Below are 22,881 nucleotides of genomic sequence, written 5' to 3' on the forward strand. Positions count from 1 at the left end.
GAAGAGGAGGAAAAATCTGTCTATTGCTAACACGACATGTATCTACCTAATTATTTCTATCTCGGCTTTCAAGTGCCTCGCTCCTATTGTTCATAATGAACACTGGAAGGCAGGCATTGCTCTCAGTGGGATAAGAACAGAAAAATGTTCCTCAGGTCTTTTGAAATACTAAGTTTATGTCTATCACTCTTGTTTTTCCAACTTGTCCAGAGAAGTGTCATTGTAAAGCAAAAGTGAAGATGATCCCTGAGGCCCTGAAATAGCTTGAAGAGCTTGGCCTTTTTTGAACACCAAGCTCTTAGGAGAATCTATCCGTGAAAATCTAAGTAACAGCACTTCCTTTCTCACCCTTTGAGTGTATTTCTATTAAGTGCAACACCACTTTTGCAGTGAACATTCAAAATTTTTCAGTCTCGCCTTTTATGATTAAGTTTAAACCCCTGTCTTCTGGACTCAAGTGCCTGAACAAGAAAGTCAGGCTCAGTTTTCAATTCAACGAAATGAACAGAACCAAATGAACACCTGGGCTCCTAACTCCCGCTTTATTTAGGAGACTAAATGCTTTCTTGGATCTTAACTTAGGTGTAACTGTTGCAGAGAATTGCTTGGCAATATGACTTTCCTGAAACTCAAAATCCAGAAGTCAAAAAAAAAGGAAATAGCAATAATAAAAGAAACAAAATCCCTACCCATTTTTATTTTATTTTTTACAAATAAATTTCTAATTTCCCAATACTGATGGAGACACTATTGCAAGAATTTAAGATAATAATTCTCTGTTATGAAGTGGGATAGTTATATGCTACAGTGCTATTACTATTAAAAATAATAACTTTGAAAGCCACAAGCAATGGAAATGACTGCATGACATTTAAAAAACTCCAAGGTAAACAGATTTTGCACTTGGATCCATTAACCTTCTCAGTTTAAACTACACAGAGCTGTACTTCAACCTGACAACCACAACAGTGAAACCAAGAAGAAATGAGCTCCACAACAGATGGGAAACTGAAAAATGTAGCTTTCATCTGGGACCTGTGCTCTGAGCAAATGTAAGTAAGTGTTGCAAAAGCTCGGTGCTCTGAAACAACAGATCACAGACATTTCACCCCTCTAAAACCTGGGAAGTTCTGGACATTTTCTGTACATGTTGCAGTCTTCATGTATCCAACAGCGTTTAGCAACACACCCTCTTCTAAGAGTCATTTTGTGAAAATCAGCCAGTTAATATTAATGAGGCATTGTAGATATTGACAGACCAATGTTCCCTTTGAAGCTGTGGAAAGAAACAAAGAGCAATTAATTGGTGTGGTCTGTTTTGGGGTACAGTTTTTTCAGGTGGAGTGAGCCAACATACCAGTTCACTATTTCCAGATGGGTAAGGTACACTTCACTGCTCCCACCCTCTCCCATCACCCACCCACACTGCTGGCCACACATTTGTGCCTCTTACCGTGAGCCAATTGTGTACTCACCAGATTCCTCCACGAGTCAGGTTAACACACTGAAACATCAGAAAATTGAACAAGGGTGGAGGAGAAGGAGGCAATTATTGTGACATTTTAGTGAGTTAAATCAGCTCTGCAGAGAGTTGAAGGAAGATGAAACGATGGGGAGGACTACCTGGCTGACAAAGGAGGAGCTGGGGTAGTGGTACATAACCCAGTGGGTGGTTTTATCATGTTGGCTGAGACGTTCCTTCTGCAGGCTACACCTGTCAGCCAGCATCAGTGCGTGTTGGGTAAGTCCATACCTACAACGTTGGCTGGGGTCCCAAACAACATTGGGACCTTGTGGTTGAAGAGGGAATTGTAATGGGAGAAGATTCATTTTCTGGTATTTCCTGATTTGCAAAAGTGTGATGTCTCAGTTGTACGAACATGGCAATATGGTCACAAGTTAGGCACCTGTTACTGAAAATGAAGTATGGCTTCTTAGTGTTCTCAACTTTTATTGCAGGTACTTTTAAAATTTATGTCCTGGTCGCTTACTACCGAAATGTACTATTTCTGCAGAGTAAATTGATAGGGCTCTTGCAGCTCCTATTAAATCCTTAGAAGCAATTTCTAGGGAGACAAAAGATTATATCAAACGGGAATCACAGGAGAGTTAAGGAGAAAGAAAAATTTGGAATTCAACCAGAAAATGGAAATTATCACCCAGTCTGAAAAAGTGCTGGGAAACCACTGAAAATCATGAATAAGCAAGGACAGGAAGGAACATTTCGCATGTCACTGGAAAATCAGCCAGGCTACAGGGCTGCGTTGTGCATGTGTTTTCACACCCTGAACGTAAGAATGTGCTGCACAAGCCCCGTTCTCTGGAAGCTGGTGTGATTTGCACCCCCCCAGTTCTCAGGGAGGATATGTCCTGGTATTGGCAGAGCAATGGGATCAAGTAAGGTCCCTGGTATGTCAGCCCCACCTGTTGGACTGACCAGCAATAAGAGCTGCCAGAGTCTTACCAGAAGGGTGACTAATCCATGCTGGAAACATCAGAGAACTTTCCAGGCCTTGTTTTGTAGTTGCAGAATGACAGTTGTTGGTATTGTATATATTTGCTGGTTGGGATCAAGCTTCTTAGAGACCTTAATAAAAGCATGCACATGTCATCCCATCAGTTTAAAGTTGTCTCTGACTTTTTCCCATAGATTTAGAGCAAAGCAACCACCTACCTCTTTTGCGTCATCCCTTCAACAACATCAGAGTGTTGTGTCAGCCCAAACAACAGGGAGGTATGCAGAACAAGCCAAAAATCATTACGGAGGAGTCCTCTTGTGAGGGTCCCAGCAGGGAACATGCAATATGGGTGGCCACTCAAGTTGAAGACCAACCTGTGTAGACCAACAAAAAATGTATAGTGTGTCTCAGTCAGTGTGTGAGACTTGGGAAATCTGTTCTCCAACAGGTCCTCACTGCTAGTAAACAGGACAGCTCAATGGTGTGGGCTACACAAAGACGTTGCTGAGGGATGATGGAGGAATCATCTTCTGTGGCTTTCTGGCTTCACCATGATTCCTTGGTGTCACTCAGGCTGACTTGTATACAACCATGCCTACTGAGACTGTGGGCGTGCCATGCTCAGAGCTCTTCTGCCTTGGTGCATGTAGAGATCAGCTGTAACAGCTCAGCAGAGAGAGTCTGGGGGCTTAGTGGCTATTTAAACCATTTTTGTGGACACACAGACAGTATTATGACTTTGACTTCTCTTCTCTTCAGGGCCATAAAAAAGATCCACACTGGTTAATTTTTCAGGGCATCCACAAAATAGGTTTCTGGGGAGTACCTAAAGGGGGCTACAAGAAAGCTGGAGAGGGACTGTTGACAAGGGCAGGGAGTGACAGGACAAGGGTCAATTAAGCTGAATGAGGGGAGATTTAGATGAGGTATTAGGAAGAAACTCTTCCCTGTGAAGGTGGTGAGGCACTGCAACAGGTTGCCCAGAGAGATTGTGGAGGCCCCATCCCTGGAAATGTTTAAGGCCAGGTAGGATGGGCCTTTGGGCAACCTGGTCTAGTGGAGGGTGTCCCTGCCCATGGCAGGGCGGTGGGAACTAGATGGGCTTTAAGGTCCCTTCCAACCCAAACCATTCTATGATAAGACAGAAAATTATGCAACATGAGAGGAAGGCTCAGAGGCAGTCAGAAGAAAATATTTGACAAGTACACTGGTAACAAGAAAACTTCTTCAGCTGGATTAAACTGGCATAGGTCAGCTGAAGTCCAAACAATCCAGCTTTTTGAAAGGGAGTCATTTAAATAACATTAAGACTTTAATAACCAGATAAAAGACAGGATCATGAGCTGTCAGAGAGGACATGTTCTTCTCTTGATATTTCCTGTAGCTTTGTGCCCATGAGCATCTCTGTAGTTGGCCTGTCATTGCAACACATGTTCAGAGAAAGCTGTCAAACAGACCCTGAATAGTCCAGGGGACAGTCAAACTAGACAGAGATAAAAATCAATGTACATTCTTCCAAATGAAACCCATCTTTCATTACTTATTTTAGAGTTGCATTCCTGCTCTCATCTCTCATAATTCACATAAAGTCCCAAAAAATCTTGGCTTTGTATTTCTACCCTATCTTAGACATTCCAAAAACTGACGTCCTGCAGATCATTTTGGTAACCATGATTTATTTACTCCTTGCTGGCTTTGTACATGTTTTCCCTATCATCAACCATTTCGCCACAATTGCGTACCAGGTTATCAAGTGTTAGTTAAGCCCTAGGAAATGGGTTGTGGACATCTTCCTCATCTGTTGCAAGCATAAAGCAAGGTCCATTATTTTAAATGCTCTGCATTTGGACTGCATACACTAAAGCTTTAGAGAACATCCCAGCAATTTGTTACTCATGAGATAAAGTGCAGCTCACTATGTGAAATTTTCTCAGTCATATATAACCATGTGAACATGCATCCTTGTTTATATGAAGGATGTGGGTAGAGAAGCAATTAAAAAAAAAAAAAAAAAGTGTGTGATTTCAGTCTTCATGTGATTTCAGTCTGGATATTTAATGAAGCTGGGAGGGAAACACTGAGCTGACAAAAGTGCTTGCATGCTTTAGTAAATAAAGATTTGTCTAAGAGTCTGGAGATGTGAGCCCTAGTTATTGCTCCATCAATTACAGTTTATATAGTTTGAGTGACTCTCTTAATCCATTTACCCTTGATAGTTTTCACCCATAAAATAAGGACAATGGTATTCATTCATTCATTGTTGTGAAACACTGGAAGACCTTTGAGCTGAAATAATTGGGTTACTGTCTCAGGGAGACCACATACACAACTGTCTCCTTCTAACCCAGCAAGAAAGACATAGTCCTTACACATCCACTAACAAATAAAACAGGCATAGTCTGGACATAAACACAGCCATGATTTTGTGAACTTGTGAAGATCCTTTGCTCAAGAGGTAGCAGGAGCCAGGGACAATTCCCAAAAGGTAGTTTGGATGTGGGCATTTTCTTTTCTGGAGGGAGGGGAGAGAAAGAGTTTCTGTGAGTGGACATGAGTCATGATGTGTAACTTGGCCTCAGGGCCAGAACGCAGGGCCTGACATGTTTTATTTACTGTATAATGAAGTGGGAAAGGGAAGGAGAGAGAGTCATGCATGGGAACTAAGTACTATGGCCTCGTGTTAAAATGTCAGTATGATCACATACCGCTTGATTTCACTGACCCTTCCTATGACCTTGGGCAGCACCTTGTGCCTCTCCTTCTGCACTTTGTCCATCCTGCCTCTCAGCTGCCTCAGAAAAGGTCCTGGAGCTCAGCAGCTGAATTCAAGAGCCTCCTGTCTCTGCAGCCATCCCAGGTCTACCACTGCTTTCCTTTTCTACCAGGACGACTTGCAGAGGTGCAGAAGAAGGGAGGACGCTATGGCTCTCCATGTTGTTACCCAGTCTCCTGGTTGAACCTGCAAGATCCTCCTTCTATCACTCCTTGAACAGACACCTCTCCTGTAAGACATCGCCCTGCTCCCCACACATCCCAAGAACTTATTTACCAAGTAGGTTGTCCTTTGCTTTGGGTGCAAACATCCTACTTCCTTTGTTCCCCACTTGTCTCTCTCATCCTCTCCCCTACAAAAAGAAGGAATCCTGATATCGGGGAATTCGCTATGCATGTGTAGACTTGTAGCAAGACATTTGGGAATGACTTTTTCCCCCCTTCTTCTGGGCTCTGCTGCCTTGAACGCCTCCTCAGGCCACCTCCCATTCTGCCCTGCTCCCCTTCTCCCTTCTCTTTGGCTGACAAATCTCCATTCCCTCTATCCAGGCACTAGTAGCCACGGCAGCAGCTGTAGCATCTGGCAGAGCAGAAAAATATCTTCTCCGACCCAGGACCCTCTCTTCCTCCCATGTTCCTCTCCTTTCCTGCAACTCCTAGTATGTTCCTAGATTTTTAGCTTCCAGCAAGAATAAACTCTGCATCCATCCAGTTGAAGAGGATATGGAGTCAATTCCTAAGGGTTCTCCAGTTTCTATTTATAAATCAGCCAGAGTATTATTATTATTATTTCTGGGGTTGAAAAAACAGAAGAAAGTATGCCCTATTTGTGTAGATTTGCTGTCCTGGAACATTTTGGGTGTCTTTTGCAAATCCGCTCACAACCAGCAGACCAACCCTGCTGTGGCTGCAGCAGAAAGAAGAGGCAAACTCAATTAGAAGTCGAGTCATGATAAATTTTCTGTTGCCATTGGCTAGCAGTCTTGGATGGGAGAGCCAGCCATCTCTGGTGCCAAGAGGAAATCTGACACAGATGACAGTCTGACTTCCAGTACCTAGAAAAAGAGGGCCAGCCAGCTCTCTGTGTGCATATGCTTTTTTTCTTCAAGGACTTTCATATGTTTTAAGAGAGGAATCCAAGCCTCAATACGCTCTCACTTCTGTGCATAGGAACAAAACGCAGCACTTTCTTCTGCTCCTGGAAGGGCTCAAGGAGAAACACTTCACACGCTCTGCTGTAACCAGGATCCCCTTGTCCACCTTCCCAGCCTCCCTTCATTTTTTCGCACAAAGTGACCTGAGAGGAACTTGCCTGGTGATGCTATTTTCCCCTTCCCTGAACTCGTGGCAGATTGACAGTGGTTCAAATTAGACTGGGACACAGTGTCTGGCGAATGTTCCCAGCTGTGCTGCTCTCCTGCACACACGGCCATAGGTGGACACTGTATTCCAGTAGCCGTCCAGTGCATCAGGCCATGAATCTTTTCCTGTCATCAACAGGCATCTGCTTCCAAAGGTTTCAAAGCTGCTTCAGACCTCAGACTCAGGAGTCCAAGCCCCAGAATACAGGGCCGAGTTTCAATCCCTTTTCTTGCCTAAGTAATCCCATTCCTGGTGCAAAGGCAAGTTCATTCAGTAAGGAGCAACTTGCTGGCTGTAAAGGGGAAAGAGTTTGACTTTTTAAGTATTTAATTATTATTCGACTGAGGTGTTTATGGCTTCCATTCAGAATTGTGATCCCTTCATGCCAGATACAGTAGAAATGTATAGATATAGTTCCTATAGTACTGTACTTAATATATACAAATGTATATATATATATGTGTATATATGTGTAAACCAATCTGTATAGAAACATAGTGTCTATAGACTATTCGATATATTTCCCATACTGATAGTCTTTCCTGGGACTTAACCCTGTAAGGTCTGAAATGGATAGGGAAGGTTAGTTTTTTTCTGGCTAAATGGTTTCTGGGCAGAAAATGCCACCCCGTAAAATTGAAATGTCCTGAAGAAAATGGTAAAGGTACTGATCAATGTTTGTTAGGTAAATCATACTGGAATATTTTTGTTTTGCTGATCTGGTGCGAGGTACTTCATTTCCAATTAGTTTAATAATATTGTCCTATTAATGCATTGCTTTATGAGAACTGTAGTTCAAAATCTCATTCACTCTTGCGGAATTAATTGACTGGAAGACTTTGCTTTCCATGTGCTTACTATAAGGCGTGCATTTTTCTGACGAAGTTTTACTTAGTGCATGACAAGAGATGTAATCTGACCATAAAGCCTTCCTCCTACAAAAATGAAGAAGTTTCAAACCACTTTGGACACTCTAGCTCTAGCACACCACATCAGAAAAACACAGTTTAATGATGAAAAAGCTCCTAACAAAGGTTTGTTTCAATGAGTCAAATTAGACTATTTCCATTTCAGGAAGGTTAAAATGTTTCTCTTCAACTGAATTATTGAGGCAAAACAGTATGATATTTTTCATTGAAATTTCTCATAGTTTCTGTCCCACAAAAAAATGACAAAAGCTTCATTTCTTGTGCTAATAATGGCTCAAAGCAAATAGTGGATGGAAAATTCCAAATCTCTATTTGAGAATTCACTAAATGAGAATAATACTCTAATGAAAATGATTCATGTACTTGAATGGCTTCATTACTGGGGATTCACACCATTACCACCAAACAATGGAAGTACCATTTTTGTTGCCCGTCTCCCTGTGAAAATATTATGGCCATCAAATACCCTATGAAATGATTGTAAACCATGCTGTTAAAAATGGGAGTAGTGTCAGATATACTTTTTCCCCATAAATGTTTGTAGTCCAAACATAGTTATTCTTTTTTATTATTATTATTTGGTTTTAAACATAGCAGAGGTAGAAAGGGAAACATACTAAAACTAAAAATGAAACCTAATCCTTTTTTGCTCCCTTATGCTTTTAGTGTTCATTGATTACCTACATCAAGCTGGAGTCCCTACTGCTCTGCAGAGTTTTAGACACAGGAAAATCTCTAATAAACAAACCAGTCTGGAGCTTAGGCTGTGTAGAAAAATGTACTTGCCCTTTTTAAAGATGTTCTTCCACTTTGAAGGGTGCTGCAATTACATTTCTGGGGGAAAAAAAAAAAAAAAAAAAAGATAGCAAAGAAGAAATGAATGCTCAAAATTGCCAGGTTTCCTCTTTGAAGAGCTGAGAGCTTAGGATCCTCTCTGAGATGAATGAGAGCAACCCGTTTGTTGTGTGTTTTGAAAGGGAAGTCAAAGTATGATCCTTTTCAGGGAAAAGAAATAACTCAGCAAAGAACAGGCTCTGCCTATCTAAAGAACATTTATAGGCTATTTCAGAGAGATTAGGCTGTGCATGTTGTCTAATTGCCATAAACTAATTTCCTTGTTTCCATTAAGTATCAGGGGCTGTATGACAAGGCAGCCTAATCATTTCCTAGAAATCTGATAGAGCCTGGTAAGTGGACTTGACCTCTCAGATGGAATGACAGGTGCAGTGCGACTTGCAAGCTTTATTCAGATCTGTTGTTTTCCAGCCCAGCTCCTAAATCCATCCTGAAGTGCCACAGGATTCCCACAGCTCTGTGCAGACGGGAGGCCACCTTCCCACCAGACTTGCTTTAGAAATGACAGAGACATATTTCACAAATAACAGGTCAAAGACCAGCATCCAAAATTTAGTTGGATCTCCCTCCTGACCTCCCTTAATTCACAGGGGACAGGTCTCTGTGTTTATAGGGAACTGCAGCAAATATGAGTAGATGTTTAAAGCAGATCACAGATAGCCAATTTACAGATGCACCATCAGCCACAGCACACTTGCTATTATCATTGGATAAACCTTAGACATCTCATAAAATCCTTTTTTATTTTCTTTTTTTTTAATAGTAAGCCTATCATAAAGTCCCCTTTGATGCAGAAAGAAGTCCCATTTGATGCAGGAAGAGACCTAGAGAGTTGCAAGCCTTGGTGATGGCTCTCTACAAGGTGTAGAACCTCTGGAACTTGGAAGGTAATCCAAGGATCCAGACTACTTCTCAGAGGAAGATAAAAGGAAGACAAAGGAATGAAAACAAACTAAGAGAAAAAACCCATCGATTTTTACTGACAATCTGATCTGGTGAGAAAATATCTTCTTGACATCAGATTGCTTATTGGTGTGACAGGGAATGCGTAAGCAAGGAGCATTCATCAGGCACCTGCTAGATGTTGATACAAGTGCACCCTCTGTTTATCTGTAGCAGTTACTAGATTTTTCCAGGGAAGAAAAGAAGAGATCCTTCTCCCTTCAAACCGAGATAGCCATGAAGAGGATGCAAGTCCTTTTCCGACTCCTGAAAGGAACCAGGGGAAACTCAGAGGAATGAGTTTAATATGATAATCTATCTGATAAGCAAACATGATTAACAGACAGCAATGACATCACTCTTCGAAGTCTTAACTCCATCAGATGCTTAAACACTCATATCACAAATATCGAATACCATGTTCATTCAGTGCCTTCCATAGACTTTTCACACTCCTTTTTAAAACATGTAGACACATGGTCTTTATATATCCCCAGAACTTCACTCTACTAATGGCTGGAAACTTAATTTCCAGTCTCGGCTTTTTCATAGTCAAGCCTGTTCCTTCCATATACCCTGCTTGATGGCTTAACACCTGGGTCAATGGGTCCAATGCCATCATTTCATCTGGGAATCACGAGTGTTTCAAAAACAAAACTCAATGATCTGGTGGTGGAGCTGAATTCTGATGTAGAAAGAAAGAACCTTCATCAATATTCACTTTGTTTCCAGACAGACAGGCACCTGGGCAAATTGTCACGTCTCACACTGCCTGTTTGGGGGTGGTATGAACCTGATGGAGAACCACATGCTCCACTGAACAAGCACTGAAAGGGTCATTGCTTCTGGCACCATCAGGGGGGCCGTGATCACACATTTTTGGGCAATTTCAGGTGCTCAGGTGAGCACCAACACTGATTAATTATACATGGAAAAAGAGCCATACACACACCCTGCTCCAGCTTGTACATGGTACATTTGGTATTGAGTGGTGGACGAGGAGGAAAGGAAGAACAGTTTGTCCTTCTTTGCTTGTTAGGATCAAACCAGTGCGTGTCCCATAGCGCTTGACCTCAAACACAGGAGAGAGGTCAATGTTGTGACTATCATTATAAAGATCAAAGTACTTTTCTGCAAGGGAATGGATGGCCTTCATGCTAATCTGCTTGGGATGGGGCAGTGCTTTCTGAACAGAGCTGAATCAAGATGGTTTTCAGTTAGACGCCCTGAATGCAGTTGGGAAGGAAGAGTGTAGAAAAAATAAAAGGAAAGAGAAGAGGTTTTTTTGGATTCTGCTACTCATTCTAAGTTTCAATTACCAAAAAGAAGGGGGGGGGGGGGGGGGGGGGGGGGGCATCACAATTTTATTGTGCAGGAATTTCCTAAATCTAGATGTTTTCTTTCAGATCAGCTGCCATGTGCAGAGATCTCTCATCTTCCATTCATAATGGCTTTTTTTTTTTCTCTCCATTCTCTAAATTTGAGGGATGGAACTCAGTTTATTTAGTCAACTGAAGAGCTGTGCTGCTCTCTGCTTTGTCTCACAGGAGCTTAGACAACAAGCTCATGTGTTGATGCTGGTATGTAGACACATACATTTTTTCTAGAGATGAATCCTGAGTGATTTTTTTCTCCTTTTCCCATCTATTTCCAAGATGAAGCATTGTATACTGAAGTCCTATCAAGCTCATCCATATGAGGTTGCCATGTAAGCGTGTGTGACAGCAACTCTGGGCAAGAAGAGCTTTTGCTAAGTCTAGACTCTGTGCTGACAGGCACTGCAGCATACATCCTTTTTCTAAATTAGTCATGCTCCATTTTAACAGTGCTCAGCTTTTCTGCCCATACAAGACAGGATCTCACTTGGGCACAGAACGCATTTCCATGTAAGCAACTGCTGCAGCAGCTGGACCTGTGATTTTGGCACTTGGGCTTTCCTCATCAGTGGATGGTACATGGCTTCTTGCAAGCAAAATGGACTTTGCCAGGCAGAAAAACATGCCATCATCTTTACACAAGCAAAAATGAAAAACCTAAGCTTGTCAAATTAATTCTTGTCAATCAAAGTGCCAGAACCATTGCAGCCTATTTTCAGACAATACTTGCTTGAAAAAATCCTGAAGTAAAGCAAGACAGTGAATATAAAAATACACAAAAAGCCAAACAATCCCAGGGTCATATATACTTGAGATATACTTGATTGTCAGGGTGGGAGAACTGGCAGGTGCTGTTGAACTAAACACTTACATGGCCCTAAGGTGGTCCTCTCAAATCCTTGGTGGGACTGAAATAAGTGTCAGAATGAAAGTCACAGCTAAACAGAAATTCAGTCTGTCTTGAGACCTGCCTCACGAAAGGGGCCATCTTGTTCCTGTCAGTACTAGTTATTTTGTGGCTGCCTGGTGAATCGTGACCTTTTTTTTTTTCTTTTCTGGGATAAACTTTCAGCTGGATCTGCTTCCTCCTGTGGATCATGATCTAATAGTGTTGTAAGGCTAGCTGAAAAGAGGTCCTGAAAGTGAGAGGTTGCAGAAGGTGAGGAGTACTTTGGGGCAACTCCTTTCAGAAGTTGAGATTTGCGTGAGATTATGAGCATTGCTTTGTAGTGATGTTCACCAAGGGCAGTACCAGGAAACAAGCACTTTCTGTCCTGAGGAACCTTTTTTTCCCCCCACAGGGAGCAATATTTGGATGGCCAGTCCATTGGGCAAGCCACAGTGGCTGCTGGATGGTCCTCCAAGCTCCACTTCTCCAGGAGACTTGAACTTACCTGCAGGTGGCAAGAAAACAGCATAGCAGTGTCCTGTTCTCAGAAAACAACAGTCAGTGGTTTCACAATCCTGTAACCAGAATCTGTTTCATTTCAGACATGATTTCTTTTATATCTAAACCACTTTGCAATGTATATCAATATACAACTGTTAATTGAGGAAAGATTTGCTAACATCAAAGGTACAACTATTAGGTATCCTGGTTGGGAACATGTCAAGTGTATTAGTATTTTGAGGACCACCGCAGGTTGCAAATAACCTTTGTAACCAAATACTCTGTGTGTGTTTGTGTCTACAAGGCTGGGTCAACTGAACTACAAAACTTTTGCTATCCAGCCACTAATGAGTCCTTTTATATACTCAAATCCAGCCTGAGATACTGAGATACACAGCTCTTTCAGTTCTTCCCAGCATCCAAGTTCTCCTTAATGATGTTGCTACTCTCTGAACCATTCCCAGTTGCTCAGTGGTGTTTTGGCTCCAGGATCCACAAAGATCAGCTACAGATGGATCACAATCCTCTTGCCCTGCAGCGTGAGCATGTCCTGATGTACACAGACCAGAATTGCCTTCATAAATTGTTCAATAAGACTTATCCAAGAGAGTAATGATGATAATAATAATGATAATGATGATGATAATAATAATAATAATAGTAGCAATAGTAAATCTAAATTAGGTCTGTTGGGCTTTGGCAGGGATGAAGTATGTTAAGAAGAACAATGCTTATTGGGGTTATGCGAAGCAGGCAGATAATTTAATACATATGTTCTGGGTTTCTGCCCTCTGGTCAGTGGTTTCTGGGACAGAGATGCAACAAGGAACACATTCTCAGAACTGGCAGGGCAATAGTCTCCCAGTACTGGCTATTCAATTTATTTAATGAACTGGATGGCATAAATAACATCCTCAGGGAAGAGAAAAACAAATACGTCACCAGGTTGAGATCAATAGCAGCTGGTGAAGTGGCAATGATTCTTCTAAAAATGATGCTGGCATGGAGGCTTTCCAGGTATGGGTTTATGGTACAGGTTTGAAAAAGTTTTAAACAGCTACTAGTTTAAAAGGGCAAGAGGGGTCTAAATAAGTGAAGCCAAACTATGCACTGGCTAGTCGAGAATAAAAGTTGATGAAGCCTAAGTAGACATAAATCTTTGGACGCTTTTTGGAAAACTCCTTTATGCAGTAATAATGTTAGCACTTGTTATTAATACCTGGCTTTTCATCAGTAGAATTAAAAACACTTTACAAGGGAGTTCAGTTTCATTACCATGTCTTTATAAATGGGGATTTTGAAATACCAGGATAAGCAGTTACTGCTCAGAAGGCCAGAGGGAGAGGGGGAAGAGGACTGGAGTCCCCGTCCAACACGCTCAGAACTTGCTGTTTGTGTAAAGGCAGAGATCAAATTCTGAGCACAATCTTTATTTAATTACCAGTTATAGAACCAAGACATGAAACTCCCTCACTCCACCCTTCAGTCTGGCCCTGTCTTGACCCAGGAGACCAGAGCAAGATGCAGTTCTCAACGCAGTACGTGAACATTCAAAACAGTCACACATCTGTACAAGGTTGGCTCTCCCTCAGCCGATTTCACAAGACAGAGGCAAGCAAGGACTGTTTTGACTCTTTAAATAACAATGGAAAAGTTATGTCTTTTTTGCAAAGTTTCCCCCAGATTCTTTTTTTGGAGGGGGATGAAGCACATTAGATCGAGGATGCAGCTCACATCGCAGCCCAAAATCCCTGGTCATCCAGGCTGCCTAGCTGTTACTCATCCCCTGACTCTGGTCTAGGGAAGCGAGCTGGCTTTCCAGGCTGCAAAACTCAGGCAGAGGGAGCCTGGTTTGCACTCAAGCTGGTTTGCCCCTCCAAGCTATGAGGGTGTAAGTGACAGTCGTCACTTGGATGTGGAAATTCACCCCCAAATTGATCTGAGATACTGACATAATGTTCATGTAACCTCTGTTGTCATATCTGACATGTTTTACTGTGTGAGTTTATGAACCTGCTCCAAGCTGAGTGTCTGGGTTTGCTGTGCAAAGCTAGCTGGCTTAAAGTCTAAAAGATCCTTTGTGCCAAAGAGGTAGAGACAGAAGGAAATGTTATGCAAAGGACTTACCTAAAATCCCATCACTCTCTGGCTCCTAAAGGCTTGAGCCAGACTTATGTTGACAGGTGTCTCTAATTAGAAACTCAAGCTTGAAACCCTTTCTTAAGAGAAGCCATCTAAAATTTGTATTTCCAGGAATGTGAAGGAGTTTCTGCTTACTTCTGTTAGGAGCACTGTCGACATGATAATGCCATGTCATCACGGCAAGCAATTCCACCCAGGAGACACGTTACCCCAACAAGTGTCCTACCAGCTACATTAAAACCCTGCTGACTCATACTCGTTCCCCTTCAGGGTTTGTGAGCTGTTTGTTCTTTCCTGCACTCCCTCCCAGGTTTGGCATGTAGGGAAGAAGGCACCACTGTGCAGAACAGTGTAAAGTTAAATTCTACAAAAATTTGAGAGGTTTGAATCCCTTTGACCGGAGGGTGTGCTTGTCCCTCAGAGTCTCTCGCTCTCTGTGGGTGCTGTAAACACCACCACTCCTGAAAACCACTCCATTGGCCAAATAATGAAGGTAGCTATAGCTTTTGTGCTGGAGCTATTGCTGCTGAGTTATCTTGAGGTTGCTCCAAGTCCACCAACTACACCAGGTTCTCAGGAACAGAGAAACCTAGAATGGTTTGGGTTGGAAGGGACTTCAAATCCCGTCCAGTCCCACCCCCTGCCATGGGCAGGGACACCCTCCATTAGCCCAGGTTGCCCAAAGCCCCATCCAACCCGGCCTTGAACACTGCCAGGGAGCCAGGGGCAGCCACAGCTTCTCGGGGCAACCTCTGCCAGGCCCTCAGCACCCTCACATGGAAGAATTTCTTCCTAACACAGGCACCTCTTCCTTGTTTCTGGCTGTTGATGAGATGTAGGTGGGAACTAAGACTTTAGCCATCACAACCAAGGAAAACAGAAAGGACTGAGAAAAGATTCAAGCTACAAATGGCAGAACTGAGTTGAGATCAGGGATGTCTGAAGAAGGGGAGGCTGGCATGTATGTAGAAATTGTGGCAACTAAAACCTACCTGAGTCATATTTAAAGCTTTTTGACTCAGTAGAAGGGGAACCTGTATCTGATAATTGGATGCTCATACTCTGAGTTTGACCTTGAAAAATCTTTTCACACTCCTCACCATGATAGACAAGTTGTTTTCTCATGACATCTGCTGACTTAACTCTGGTATGTGGGTTCATGAGAGCAAAGGTTGCCATTTGAAGTGTCTGGGTACAGATAGTGCCTGCAAACAATAACTAATGGATGTGCTACAACTGCCAAGATCCTTTTGTAACAGAAGGTGCCATGTAGTTTTCTTGAGAACTGTAGCTGGCTTTACCTCCCAGGGTTTTTCATGTTTTCTAGACAGCTCAGCTTGAAAGGAATGTGCACCCTGGCATGACATCAGCCCTCTGGCCTCCGGCAGGCAGACGGAAAAGATCGGGTTGTACTGGGTGTCCACAGCCATACTGCACACTTTGCAATGATACAGGGATATGGAAATGCTTATGTCCAAATGTATCTGTGCACAAAGATGAATCACTGAGAGAAAACACTCAATTATAGAGATAATCACTTTTAAAAGACTCTACGGCTGATTGCCTAAGTGAGATAAATATCAATGTTTTCTGCAAAGACCACCTGATGCAAAAATATTAGGAACTACAATTTCAGTTACTTCTGTTACCCTCACTCATGAAATAACTAGGAAAAGGGATATATTTCTTCAGAGAATGGAAGAAACATCAGTTTGTTTAGTTCAGCAGAGGAAGGCTGAGGCAGGATGTACCTACTCCCTGTATATGGATCAAATTAAAAAAACAAATACTACAGTAGGAGGAGACCTTAGTAAATGGAGAGATACCATTGCCACAGAGGTATACATACCACAGAGGTAGGTATACCCTGGAATTTCATACCCATAGGCTGGAATTAGAAGACGACCACAAAAATTATGTTCTGGTACAGATTGTGTAATAGAAATATTTCTGTAATAACCAGATGTTTATACAAGGTAGAGCTAGATATGATTACACACAAGAGTAAATGATGTTACTAGCTCTGACATAGTCTTCTAGATTGGAGAGGTGAGACCTGCACTTAGTCACAAGATATGGGCCATCATAGTCCCAAAAAAACCCTAACGTAGTCTAACCGCTGACCTAATCTTTAGCCAATCCCAGGTGACGGAATAGGAGAGACTTGACCTGCTAAATCTTTGTTTAGACATTTTTGGGCTGAAAACATCCATAAGTTCCTGAAAACAACATTGCAAAGAGTATCATATTTCAAAACATTGATTTGTACCCTACTCGAAAGAGCAAAAATCTATCCATTCAAACTCCAGAGGAAAGATCAAATTTACTCCAGATGAAAGCAGGGAGGAAAAAAACGCATGTACTATTGTTGAGTTCTGCTGCTAGCCATTAAATGCAGACCCTTAAGTCAATACTACGCATCTTTTTGAGATCCCTTAATATGATTATAATCTTATGTTTCTTCTCCCATGATTTCCTATAAAAATTCATCCAGGAGAAAAACCTGGAAGATAATAAGTGAATTTTTACTTTTCCTGGCTTATCTTGTAGACTAAGTGAGCCAAAATTGCAGATTAATGCCTAATGAGTGGGAATGTAGTTTTGGAGGAGGGTAAAGAAACAAGCTCATTCTAGCCTTAAATGAAAACCACTTTGACGATAATCGGTTGACAATAAATGGCAGGAGGTGCAGAAGAAACAGCTATAAATGCAAAGGCATCTAGGATTAGATTATCCAGACAACAGTGCACATAACTTTCTGGTACATCCAAGGAAGTTCAAGAGCTATATTATGATGTTGGTCAAGATACAACTTATGTGGTCCTTAAATAGTAGGTTAAGTCATTCTCTAAAAACAGACTCCAAACCAAATCTCAGGAGGACAAGAATAAAATAATCACAGAAATTTGGGGCTGGAAGGGACCTTCTAAAATCATGTCATCAGTTCTATTCTCTGAGGCAGGATAATTACTTCTACCAGATGTGCCTCTGACCTGTCTTTAAACACTACCAGAGAAGGAGATTCCAGAACATAACTGAACTTAGCATTTGTAATATCATAACAAAGGAAAGCCTTTTTAAATCACAAAACAAATCTCTTGATCTTTTCTCAGGAGACACCCAAGATAATTGATCTACTTCCACACTTCTGCATATGGGAGGATTTATTGTTTTTTATACTCAACAGATCTTTCAAGCTTACAACACGTACTCTCTGGCTTTTTATACGTCCAGGATATAATGCCTGAAGATGACAACAGTACTTGACAAGAGAATTGCCCTGTGGATTACTTTTCTGCCTACTAATGAACTCAAACTATAATTAACTTGTAGATTTGAACTTGGACATACCCAGTCAGACTTGTGTGATTTTCTCCAGAATTACTCGACACTTTCAATGTGATGTAAGGTTCTGATCAAGGGGTACATACTAAACTCAAGGTTTCTTCTGAATTTGAGAAAATAATACCTTTTTCATTTAAACAAGCAAGCCTATTGCCATCTAGAACCTCAGAACAACAAACTGAAAAAAACAAACCAAACCACAACAAAAACTCCTACATTTACAGGGAATATCATCTGGGAACCATAAGCCATTTTAGAGATTCCAGGACATCAGCAAATTGTGATTTTATGACATGACATCATGCTTCACTGGGCCAGAATAAATGTAATTTTTTTAATGTTTTTGTAATGAGGTACAAGCAGAAATTTGCAGTCTTTAAAAAATGAAATTAAAGAATCTTTCACTCATGGGTATCCTGTAACAAAGTTGTTCTAGTTGTTGATTTTATCAGGAAGATGTGATTTTTTTCATTTCAGGAATCCTTTATAATTTATCAATGACAACTTAGAAAGGCTATATGTTGTTACTAGGAATATTATTTCAGCACATTTGTTGCTGTCCAGTGTCCCCTCAAGAAATACACAGACGGCTGGAGAAACAAGATCAGAGATCTAGTCAGGATATGGAGTCAATGCTAAACTTTTCACAATGGCACCTGAGGCTGGATTCAGCTTCAGATTCTGATATTTGAATTAAATTAAATTAACCATCAACAACAACAACAACAAAAATGTAGCCAAAACATACATGTTTCCACATGAGTTAAGAGAAGGGTTTTTTTACTTAAACGGAGTGCCTGGTACCATTTGAGATGACCCAGGGTACCCTACCTGGACTGCGGCTGGTGGCCCAAAAAAACTGAGGTCTTCTGTAGGACCTGTGTCATATATTCCAGATCCATGAAGACATCATCTCACATATTTCATGTATTGCATCACCATTAAGTGCCTTTCCATAGGCAGACAGAGAAAAGGAGGGATATATCCCTCTGTAGCATAGGAAAGAGTTCATAATTGACAAATATTGTTCAAAATCATACCCTCATAACCTTATATGTAAGTACTCTAAAAAAGTACACTGGGTTTCAGAGGCCTCTTTAATCTATCAAAAAAAGTTCTAATAAATCCCAGTGTCTGGAATGTGAAGCTAAATTAATTCAGCTGTGAAATGGAGCACCTTTAAGAACTGATGGTGATTTACTACTGGAATGATCTGTTAAGGGAAAAGGCAGCTCCCCTGCTTCAGGACTGAATGACTTTCTGGAAGAAGTTCCTAAGGCAAACACCTGTTATTGGATTCAGGAGAAGGGAAATATTTTTTATTTCTAGCCCATACTTTCCATATCAGATTTAAGACTGTTCTGTTCCTAAAACTCTTATAAGCCAGATATACACACTCTACCCTCCTGAGTACCGGTTCGTGTCAAGGCCATGCTGACTTTCACGTTTCATCCAGAAAGTCTGCTCTGAGATCACAGCTAAAGTGAAATGTCTTTCCTTGCAGTGCTCACTGTAATTGAACCAGTCTCCTGCTTTTGTCATGACTTTTTTGAACACATAAACTCAGAAATCCAGTTATAACAAATAAATTCAGAAATCCAGCACCGTGATTATCCCAGGCTCTTTCCAGCCATCCTTCTGCTGGACTTCTCCCTTTTCAGAGGTTACTCTGTCCCACAGATCTTTCAGAGGCAATCTGCTTCAGCATCTAAGGGGATAGGTAGGATTGAGTTTGCATTAAAACAGATCAGGTAAATAATCATCTTTCATAGCCAGCTTCATGGTTCAAACTTGAGCCTAGTGTAACCCAGAGGAGTGAGAAGTATCCAGGAGGAACTGAAGCTGAGAGCATCGGCATTGCCATAGTGTTCTGCAAAGGAGGGAATGTCACCAGCCCAGAGCAGGTCCCCAGCAGAGTTAATGAGTATGTCTGAGCAGGCACGCTGATCAGCCTGTCGTTTGACAGACACATAATGCCTCCCGTGTGCACACATTTAATTTCCCAGGTAGGTTTTCTGAGAAAAAAATCCATAAAATAATAAATATTAATTAGTCAAAAGGTAAAAAGGACTTTGTTACTTGTTAGTTAGTCCATTCAGCCTGGCTTCTCCTCTCTGCTCCACCAAATCTCTCCTTCATGTCCATATACAATGCCTATTCCAGAGAGGTGGAGAGATTCTGCTTGGAGACTCCTGTTACACAATATGCTTAACATTCAACTTGCAGAAAAAAGATCAAATCCCTGGTTTATCTCTGTTAATAGATGAGGGATTTGCATTGGAATTTCCCGTCCTCTGAATGAGTCAGGAGACCACTGACAAAGTTGCTTATCTGTCTTAGGCACAGCAGTCAACAGAGAGACATCAGAGAGTGGCAAATCTGTAAAAAATCGATAGCAAGATGGGGATGGGAATCAGGGTCCTACAGTCTCTGTTACTTCTCTGTCCAATGGATTTGCGGAGTCTGTAGGCCAAAACCCTTGATGTTTCTAGGATGTCCACAAGCTTGGATGTCAGGCAAACATGCACATGAGAGAGTCATCTATTACATGGTGGTAAAAAGACCTTGTTGTGTCATTGCAGTTACTCAGCTATGTCACTTATCAAACCAAAGGCTTCATGCACTGGTTTAATTAGGCTCTACATTGTTCAGACGTGGGACCTCATGTAGCAAGTGAAGCAGAGTTCAGGGGTGACTGTATGCAGCTGCTAAAAGCTGCTCTGCAAGCAATCAAGCGTGGAAAAAAAAAAAAAAAAGCCTGAGGACATATTTTATTCAGCTCAAGCACGGCTCAGCAGGAGAACTAGAGCCTGGATGCATGAAGCACTGTAAATTCCACCGATGTATTTCCAGGATTGTTTCCTGAGGATCCCATTTAAAGAAGGAAATGAGTCAGGCTACTTCCATAATTTCTCATGCCCTGGGGATAGAAGTCAAGGTTTCAAGTAGCCCTGGGGGTGGTGATGCAAGGTCTCAACGTACACTCAGATACAGGGTTACTTTACTATAGATCTGTGTTGTGTAATATGCAATAGGAAAACTACAAATTTGAAGGGTCCCGACACATTTTCTGTGACTCACCTGTTCCAAAACAGGCATCTCCACTAGAACTAGTTGTTCAAGTTTCCTTTCAGATGGAAAAAAGACAGAAAGGTAATTTCAGTAACTTCATCCTGAAAGCAGAAGAATCCTAACAGAGTGAAATTAATCTTTCAGTGAACTGTAAAAGTGCCTCTTTTTTCACCAAAGGTTCCAAAAGAAAGTTCACCAACCAGGTATTGTGTGTTAAGTCAATTGAACTTGGCATCATGAATAAAATGGGATGTCTAGATTTGCAGAGAGGATCTTTGGTTGCTGTCTCAGTTTTGTAGTGTTAAATGTAAGCATATAAGGAAGATGATGAAGGGTTGTAACTTATCAGATTCAGATGCAGTTTCCTGCACCAGCACAGGGTCTCTGTGCAGCTTTGAGGTAACACAGCTGCCTACACACAGGTCATTTAATGCCTTAGGGTATCCTGTGTGGCCCCCAGGTGCTACTCTGGGAGGATGCAGGTCTCCTGCAAGTCTTCAGTCGTATCTTCCATCCCATGTTGAAATTGTCTCTAAGGCACCTCCAGTGACACAGGATTCCTATATATGCATAACTCGGTAGAGGTCCTAATTTTTCATTTCCCTACTTGCAACAATAATCTTTATCTTTCACCTGTCCTGCATGTCGGTAAGGAGCAAGGGCAACATGGTGAGGGTTCGTTGTGCAGCTAAAGGCAGTGACTCCGAGGTGCTCAGGTATGGGAGGGATTTCAAGAAGAGACGTCTTGGCTGCTTCCCTATTCCTTCATCCAGGTATAGGCTATGATAATATAGGGGCAAAATGGAGTTCAGGTTTGGTGGTGTTCAGAAAGGAAACTCAAGATATGAGCTATGACACACTGTGATATCTCTCACTGAGACAGTCAGAGAATATCAGGACCCCAGCAAAAAGCTCCAGAAACAGATCTGTGTATCAGATGCAGAGGAAAGTGTGGGAAGAACAAGGAGTCAGTGACACTGCTCTGAAGCACTAGTTCCTCACCCCAGGAGGTGATAATCTGCAGCTGGCCTGCAGATATGAATTTTGGTGGAACACCTGCAGTGACTTGGGCCCGGACTTCACCCACACTGAGTGTAAAATGGCAATAAAAAACAGCAATCAAATAAAAAGCAGTATCTCTGCTGCACTGCGCCAGTTTGCCTGATGAACCTGGAGCTCCAGATAACAATTCCACTTGAAATAGGTAATGATGGTTAACAAACAGCAGCCCAGTTACTCAAGACAATGCTGAGGGCAGCGCACGACTGAAGAAAACAACCTGATCATGTTTCTCCTCTAACTTTTCCAGACCAGCTGCTGCCAAAGAACAGAGAGAGAGAAAAAAAAAAAAAAAAAAAAACAAAAACCGAAAAAAAAAAGAGAGAGAAAGAAAAGAGGTGGAAGGGAGAGAGAAATTAAAAAGCAGGAGCTCTAAAATTGTTACGCACTGGAGAATTGGAGGAAAACAATGTTTTCCCACATGGACAAAGGTCTGTGCTCCTGTACCCAGTGGGTCAAATCCAAGCGTTGCTGGAGTCAATGGATAGACTCCCTTTGACTTAGTAGGCTCTGGATCAGACCCAAGGCTCCCATAATTCTGCCTGACCTTCCTACTGGGATGCCTTTAGGCTTGACAGAGCCAACAAAAACCTTGTCCTCTCAAGAGCATTTTTGTTTTCATGAGGTTAGGCTAAAGTTAGCTGCTGGAAACAACAGAGCTTCCTCACATCTGGACTGATGTCCTTGCAGCCACAGGCTGCTTTGCCATGTGACAACCCCATTGGAGATTATTTCTGTACACCCGGATGCATACAATTATTTCAGCATTAGGTGCCACATCAACACAACTGAAATGTGTACCACAACAAGAGATGCCCAAGCACCTCTATAGGGCAGATGGTCTCATCAAAACCTCCTTCCCTGAAGCACACTGGTAGCAAAAAAAGTGTCAAGAATGTAGCGAGACACACTCCCGTGGGTTATTTCCCCAAAGCATGTCATCGTCTCCAGTTGCCACCTCAGCACTTTTCCCACTATTCCCACCATTTTAGCTGCCAAGTTAGGGGCTGCCGTGCTCCTGTCTGGCTCACCAGTTCCCTCAAATCATGGTGTCCAGGCGTCTCAATGTTCAGCTGTTTCCCAAGCACGCAGTGGATCCGCAAACCACATCGTCAAGCCATCTGCTGTTGCTGCAGCTAAAAATCAGGAAGATGAAAAAAAAGACCTAAACCCTTATA

At 41.9% G+C, this 22,881-nt stretch overlaps 1 long non-coding RNA gene across 1 annotated transcript; it reads right to left on the minus strand.

Moving 5' to 3' along the window:
* Window positions 1–658: 658 nt before the first annotated feature.
* LOC142600807 (uncharacterized) lies at window positions 659–2,829 on the minus strand. The gene is made up of 3 exons (XR_012834367.1): window positions 2,675–2,829; window positions 2,465–2,587; window positions 659–1,276 (listed from the first exon to the last, which is right to left on the minus strand). It is a non-coding gene; the product is annotated as an uncharacterized LOC142600807 (long non-coding RNA).
* Window positions 2,830–22,881: the final 20,052 nt, after the last annotated feature.

The sequence above is a fragment of the Balearica regulorum genome, chromosome 2, assembly GCF_011004875.1.
Source record: "Balearica regulorum gibbericeps isolate bBalReg1 chromosome 2, bBalReg1.pri, whole genome shotgun sequence".
NCBI classification, from domain to species: Eukaryota; Metazoa; Chordata; class Aves; order Gruiformes; family Gruidae; genus Balearica; species Balearica regulorum.